We start from the raw sequence: 6,840 nt of genomic DNA, 5'->3' as shown, positions 1-6,840 counted from the left end.
ATAACCCAGGATCTGTTCAACAACAATGTGAAGAATGCGAAAGTATGAGTCTGATTAGGGCAAATCCCAGGACTAACCTAGACCAAGCATGAGTTATCCTCTAAAATATTGATCGAGACCAGATTTAGTCGACTGTTTCAGTGTGGTACCACATCACTACGTGATCCAGACCAGAACAAATCCAGGATCTCATCAACAAGTATGTGAAGAATGCGAAAGTATGAGCCAGATGCGGGCAAATCCTGGACCTAACACCGACCTAACATGCGCTATCCTCTAAAATATTGATCGAGACCAGGTATAATTGACTGTATCAGTGTGGTACTACATTACTATGTGATCCAATCCAGAAATAACCCCGGACCTGTTCAACAAGTATGTGAAGAATGCGAAAGTATGAGTCTGATGAGGGCAAATCCGAGGCCTAACCTAGACCTAGCATGAGTCATCCTCTAAAATATTGCTCAGGACCAGGTTTAGTCGACTGTTTCAATGTGATACCGTGTTAGTACATGATCCAAACCAGAAATAACCCAGGATCTGTTCTACAAGTATGTGAAAAATGCAAAAGTATGAGTCTGATGAGGGTCAATCCCTGGCCTAACCTTGACCAAACATGCGTTATCCTCTAAAATATTGATCGAATCCAGGTTTCATGGACTGTTTCAGAGTGATACCATATTACTACGTGATTCAAACCAGAAAAAACGCAGGATCTGTTCAACAAGTATGTGAAGAATGCGAAAGCATGAGCCTGATGCGGGCAAATCCCAGGCCTAACCCAGACCTAACAAGCGTTATCCTCTAAAATATTGATCGAAACCAGGTTTAATGGACTGTTTCAGTGTGGTACCACACTACTACGAGATCCAAACCAGAAATAACCCAGGATCTGTTCAACAAGTATGTGAAGAATGCGAAAGTATTGGTCTGATGGGGGCAAATCCCAGACCTAACCTAGACCTAGCATGAGTTATCCTCTAAAATATTGATCGAAACCAGGTTTAATGGACTGTTTCAGTGTGGTACCACACTACTACGAGATCCAAACCAGAAATAACCCAGGATCTGTTCTACAAGTATGTGAAAAATGCGAAAGTATGAGTCTGATGAGGGCAAATCCTAGACCTAACCCAGACCTATCATGCGTTATCCTCTAAAATATTGACCGAGACTAGGTTTTATGGACTGCTTCAGTGTGGTACCACATTACCACGTGATTCAAACCAGAAAAAGCCCAGGATCTGGCCAACAAGTATGAGAAATATGCGAAAGTATGAGCCTGATGCGGGCAAATCCTGGACCTAACCCAGACCTAACATGCGTTATCCTCTACAATATTGACCGAGACTAGGTTTTATGGACTGTTTCAGTGTGGTACCACATTACCACGTGATTCAAACCAGAAAAAACCCAGGATTTGTACAACAAGTATGTGAAGAATGCGAAAGTATGGGTCCGATGAGGGCAAATCCCAGGCCTAACCTAGACCTAACATGCGTTATCCTATAAAATGTTGATCGAGACCAGGATTAATCGACTGTTTCAGTGTGGTACCACTTTACAACGTGATCCAAACCAGAAAAAGCCAGGGATCTGTTCAACAAGTATGTGAAAAATGCGAAAGAATGACCCTGATGAGGGCAAATCCCAGGCGTAACCTAGACCTAACATGCGTTATCCTCTAAAATATTGATCGAATCCAGGTTTCATGGACTGTTTCAGAGTGATACCACATTACTACGTGATTCAAACCAGAAAAAACGCAGGATCTGTTCAACAAGTATGTGAAGAATGCGAAAGCATGAGCCTGATGCGGGCAAATCCTGGACCTAACCCAGACCTAACATGCGTTATCCTCTAAAATATTGACCGGGACTAGGTTTTACGGACTGTTTCAGTGTGGTACCACATTACCACGTGATTCAAACCAGAAAAAACCCAGGATTTGTACAACAAGTATGTGAAGAATGCGAAAGTATGGGTCCGATGAGGGCAAATCCCAGGCCTAACCTAGACCTAACATGCGTTATCCTATAAAATGTTGATCGAGACCAGGATTAATCGACTGTTTCAGTGTGGTACCACTTTACAACGTGATCCAAACCAGAAAAAGCCAGGGATCTGTTCAACAAGTATGTGAAAAATGCGAAAGAATGACCCTGATGAGGGCAAATCCCAGGCGTAACCTAGACCTAACATGCGTTATCCTCTAAAATATTGATCGAATCCAGGTTTCATGGACTGTTTCAGAGTGATACCACATTACTACGTGATTCAAACCAGAAAAAACGCAGGATCTGTTCAACAAGTATGTGAAGAATGCGAAAGCATGAGCCTGATGCGGGCAAATCCTGGACCTAACCCAGACCTAACATGCGTTATCCTCTAAAATATTGACCGGGACTAGGTTTTACGGACTGTTTCAGTGTGGTACGACATTACCTCGTGATTCAAACCAGAAAAAACCCAGGATCTGTACAACAAGTATGTGAAGAATGCGAGAGTATGGGACTGATGGGGGCAAACCCCAGGCCTAACCTAGACCTAGCATGAGTTATCCTCTAAAATATTGATCGAAACCAGGTTTAATGGACTGTTTCAGTGTGGTACCACATTACTACGAGATCCAAACCAGAAATAACCCAGGATCTGTTCAACAAGTATGTGAAGAGTGCGAAAGTATGGCTCTGATGGGGGCAAATCCCAGGCCTAACCTAGTTCTAGCATGAGTAATCCTCTAAAATATTGATCGAAAACAGGTTTAATGGACTGTTTCAGTGTGGTACCACATTACTACGAGATCCGGACCTGTGAAAGCCCAGGATCAGGGCAACAAGTATGAGAAATATGCGAATGTATGGGCCTCATGAGGGCAAATCCCAGACCTAACCCAGACCTAACATGCGATATCCTTTACAATATTGACACAGACTAGGTTTTATGGACTGTTTCAGTGCGGTACCACATTACCACGTGATTCAAACCAGAATAAACCCAGGATCTGTGCAACAGGTATGTGAAAAATGCGAAGGTATGGGTCTGATGAGGGCAAATCCTAGCCCTAACCCAGACCTAACATGCGTTATCATCTAAAATATTGATCGAAACCAGGTTTAATCGACTGTTTCAGAGTGGTACCACATTAGTACGTGATCCAAACCAGAAAAAGCCCAGGATCTGGCCAACAAGTATGAGAAATATGCGAGAGTATGAGCCTGATGCGGGCAAATCCTGGACCTAACCCAGACCTAACATGCGTTATCCTCTAAAATATTGACCGAGACTAGGTTTTATGGACTGTTTCAGTGTGGTACCACATTACCACGTGATTCAAACCAGAAAAAACCCAGGATCTGTACAACAAGTATGTGAAGAATGCGAAAGTATGGGTCCGATGGGGGCAAATCCCAGGCCTAACCTAGACCTAACATGCGTTATCCTATAAAATGTTGATCGAGACCAGGATTAATCGACTGTTTCAGTGTGGTACCACTTTACAACGTGATCCAAACCAGAAAAAGCCAGGGATCTGTTCAACAAGTATGTGAAAAATGCGAAAGAATGACCCTGATGAGGCCAAATCCCAGGCGTAACCAAGACCTAACATACGTTATCCTCTAAAATATTGGTGGAAACCGGGTCTAATGGAATGCTTCAGTGTGGTATCACATTACTACCTGATCCAAACCAGAAATAACCCAGGATCTGTTCAACAACAATGTGAAGAATGCGAAAGTATGAGTCTGATTAGGGCAAATCCCAGGCCTAACCTAGACCTAGCATGAGTTATCCTCTAAAATATTGATCGGGACCAGGTTTAGTCGACTGTTTCAGTGTGGTACCACATCACTACGTGATCCAGACCGGAAAAAACCCAGGATCTCTTCAACAAGTATGTGAAGAATGCGAAAGTATGAGCCAGATGGGGGCAAATCCTGGACCTAACACAGACCTAACATGCGTTATCTTCAAAAATATTGATCGAGACCAGGTATAATTGACTGTATCAGTGTGGTACTACATTACTATGTGATCCAATCCAGAAAAAGCAACGGATGTGGCTAACAAGTATGAGAAATATGCGAAAGTATGAGCCAGATGAGGGCAAATCCTAGACCTAACACAGACCTAACATGCGTTATCATCTAAAATATTGATCGAAACCTGGTTTAATCGACTGTTTCAGTGTGGTACGACATTACTACCTGATCCAAACCAGAAATAACCCAGGACCTGTTCAACAAGTATGTGAAGAATGCGAAAGTATGAGTCTGATGAAGGCAAATCCCAGGCCTATCCTAGACCTGGCATGAGTTATCCTCTATAATATTGCTCGGGACAAGGTTTAGTCGACTGTTTCAGTGTGATACCATGTTAGTACATGATCCAAACCAGAAATAACCCAGGATCTGTTCTACAAGTATGTGAAAAATGCGAAAGTATGAGTCTGATGAGGGCAAATCCTAGACCTAACCCAGACCTAACATGCGTTATCATCTAAAATATTGATCGAAACCTGGTTTAATCGACTGTTTCAGTGTGGTACGACATTACTACCTGATCGAAACCAGAAATAACCCAGGGCCTGTTCAACAAGTATGTGAGGAATGCGAAAGTATGAGTCTGATGAGGGCAAATCCTGGACCTAACCCAGACCTAGCTTACGTTATCCTATAAAATATTGATCGAGACCACGTTTAGCCGACTGTTTCAGTGTGGTACCACATTACCACGTGATCCAATCCAGAAAAAGCCCAGGATCTGGCCAACGAGTATGCGAAAAATGCGAAAGTATGAGTCTGATGAGGGCAAATCCCAGGCCTAACCTAGACCTAGCATGAGTTACCCTCCAAAATATTTTTTCGAAACCAGGTTTAATGGACTGCTTCAGTGTGATACCACATTACCACGTGATCCAAACCAGAAAAAGCCCGGGATCTGGCCAACGAGTATGCGAAACATGCGAAAGTATGAGCCAGATGAATGCAAATCCTGGACCTACCCCAGACCTAACATGCGTTATCCTCTAAAATATTCGTCGTATCCAGGTTTAACTGACTGTTTCAGTGTGTTACCACATAACTACGTTATTCAATCCAGAAAAAGCCCAGGATCTAGCCAACAAGTATGAGAAATATGCGAATGTATGAGCCAGATGAGGGTAAATCCTAGACCTAATCCAGACCTATCATGCGTTATCCTCTAAAATATTGATCGAAACCTGGTTTAATCGACTGTTTCAGTGTGGTACCACATTACTACCTGATCCAAACCAGAAATAACCCAGGATCTGTTCAACAACAATGTGAAGAATGCGAAAGTATGAGTCTGATTAGGGCAAATCCCAGGACTAACCTAGACCAAGCATGAGTTATCCTCTAAAATATTGATCGAGACCAGGTTTAGTCGACTGTTTCAGTGTGGTACCACATCACTACGTGATCCAGACCAGAACAAATCCAGGATCTCTTCAACAAGTATGTGAAGAATGCGAAAGTATGAGCCAGATGCGGGCAAATCCTGGACCTAACACCGACCTAACATGCGCTATCCTCTAAAATATTGATCGAGACCAGGTATAATTGACTGTATCAGTGTGGTACTACATTATTATGTGATTCAAACCAGAAAAAGCCCAGGATCTGGCCAACAAGTATGTGAAGAATGCGAAAGTATGAGCCAGATGCGGGCAAATCCTGGACCTAACCCAGACCTAACATGCGTTATCCTCTAAAATATTGACCGAGACTAGGTTTTATGGACTGTTTCAGTGTGGTACCACATTACCACGTGATTCAAACCAGAAAAAACCCAGGATTTGTACAACAAGTATGTGAAGAATGCGAAAGTATGGGTCCGATGAGGGCAAATCCCAGGCCTAACCTAGACCTAACATGCGTTATCCTATAAAATGTTGATCGAGACCAGGATTAATCGACTGTTTCAGTGTGGTACCACTTTACAACGTGATCCAAACCAGAAAAAGCCAGGGATCTGTTCAACAAGTGTGTGAAAAATGCGAAAGAATGACCCTGATGAGGGCAAATCCCAGGCGTAACCTAGACCTAACATGCGTTATCCTCTAAAATATTGATCGAATCCAGGTTTCATGGACTGTTTCAGAGTGATACCACATTACTACGTGATTCAAACCAGAAAAAACGCAGGATCTGTTCAACAAGTATGTGAAGAATGCGAAAGCATGAGCCTGATGCGGGCAAATCCTGGACCTAACCCAGACCTAACATGCGTTATCCTCTAAAATATTGACCGGGACTAGGTTTTACGGACTGTTTCAGTGTGGTACCACATTACCACGTGATTCAAACCAGAAAAAACCCAGGATTTGTACAACAAGTATGTGAAGAATGCGAAAGTATGGGTCCGATGAGGGCAAATCCCAGGCCTAACCTAGACCTAACATGCGTTATCCTATAAAATGTTGATCGAGACCAGGATTAATCGACTGTTTCAGTGTGGTACCACTTTACAACGTGATCCAAACCAGAAAAAGCCAGGGATCTGTTCAACAAGTATGTGAAAAATGCGAAAGAATGACCCTGATGAGGGCAAATCCCAGGCGTAACCTAGACCTAACATGCGTTATCCTCTAAAATATTGATCGAATCCAGGTTTCATGGACTGTTTCAGAGTGATACCACATTACTACGTGATTCAAACCAGAAAAAACGCAGGATCTGTTCAACAAGTATGTGAAGAATGCGAAAGCATGAGCCTGATGCGGGCAAATCCTGGACCTAACCCAGACCTAACATGCGTTATCCTCTAAAATATTGACCGGGACTAGGTTTTACGGACTGTTTCAGTGTGGTACGA

Source organism: Colletes latitarsis, unplaced genomic scaffold (assembly GCF_051014445.1).
Source record: "Colletes latitarsis isolate SP2378_abdomen unplaced genomic scaffold, iyColLati1 scaffold0007, whole genome shotgun sequence".
Classification (NCBI taxonomy): Eukaryota; Metazoa; Arthropoda; class Insecta; order Hymenoptera; family Colletidae; genus Colletes; species Colletes latitarsis.
Note: the sequence above shows the minus strand (reverse complement) of the source record.